Genomic DNA, 1243 nt, shown 5'->3' on the forward strand with positions numbered 1-1243 from the left:
GTTAGTGTCATTTTGTCTCTTTGCTTAACAGATGATCCGGTAGTTGTGGTTTGTCATATTTCATCTATTCTATCTATTTTAACCATTTGTGTCATGATTGCCTGCAAATTGAGGTGTCCTAGAAATCTTGCAATCTCTTGAAACTCAAACAATACAAATAGACTTTGTTTGTAGTTTTTTTGTTTAAAATTTATGGGGCAATAATTTTGCACCAATCTCTGATGCGTGCTAGATGGTCTAGATGGTTTGATTTCCATACAGGCAACGAAGAAAATTACACCGCCAAACTTGCGAAAGACTTTCAGGCATATTTGAAAGTCTGCTTAGAGGGAGACGGCGAGTACTCCTTTTGTTCCCCAAGCCATCTTCCTTCTAGGTAATATATTCTATGGGATAGGATGCTATCCAAATGAGTTCAACTCTGGAATTTTCTTTTGTTTGTGTTTTCGGTAATGACAAAACTATGGACAATATTTTATAGTTTGTGAAATTTGCATTGACTGGTGGACCATTTACGTAATCTCATACCACTTTCTATGTTAAACTATATTGTTAGGATGTGGCTTAGATTTTGAAACTACTATCTCCTGCAGCTACTCAGCAGGCGATGCAGATATAAGAGTCCGATACAGTGAGCTCGTCTTGTGAATCTAGGAGGTACACCAATTAAGGAATTTTAACGTTTGTGGTAAATGTAATTTGAAAATGACAAACATATAATAAACCATCTTTTCATCAACAGGCCATTGTAAATTTGGTTTAGCATGAAATTGAAATGAGATTCACTATTTGTGGACTATACATAGTGTTTGTAACTTTGTAAAAGTACTTGTATTTGTGGTTTTTCATCCAACATATGTTATGGTACCCGTCGCATGTGCAACTTCATCAAATTTGTCCTGTCGTCCTCTAATTTATAGGTCTTTCTTTTTCTTTCATTTTTGTCTTCCATCTTTCTTTTAAACTCTTCCAATGAAGTTCATCACATAATTTTTTTTCAGTTGCATTTGCTACATTTGTTGAGAAGACCACGGTGATGTTCCCGAAAGTGCTTTAGTATTGGTGTTCCGTGGTGCAGGTGACTATTCATATGCTATCATATCATTTTTATCATTTGTCCCCTAATGTTGTGTTGTTGGGTTCTCATTTTCTTGGATTTTTGACTAATTGGAGTGTATTTCTTCATTGTTTTTGCTGCTCTGATTAATTTATCTAGTAATAATAGTGTTTGTGTTCTACCACC

The 1243-nt window shown here is 35.1% G+C and overlaps 1 long non-coding RNA gene across 1 annotated transcript; it reads left to right on the forward strand.

The window, feature by feature from the left end:
* Positions 1-212: 212 nt before the first annotated feature.
* LOC105180340 lies at positions 213-1031 on the forward strand. The gene is made up of 3 exons (XR_849534.2): positions 213-376; positions 594-657; positions 1002-1031. It is a non-coding gene; the product is annotated as an uncharacterized LOC105180340 (long non-coding RNA).
* The last annotated feature ends 212 nt before the right edge of the window (positions 1032-1243 follow it).

Source organism: Sesamum indicum, unplaced genomic scaffold, assembly GCF_000512975.1.
Source record: "Sesamum indicum cultivar Zhongzhi No. 13 unplaced genomic scaffold, S_indicum_v1.0 scaffold00847, whole genome shotgun sequence".
NCBI lineage: Eukaryota > Viridiplantae > Streptophyta > Magnoliopsida > Lamiales > Pedaliaceae > Sesamum > Sesamum indicum.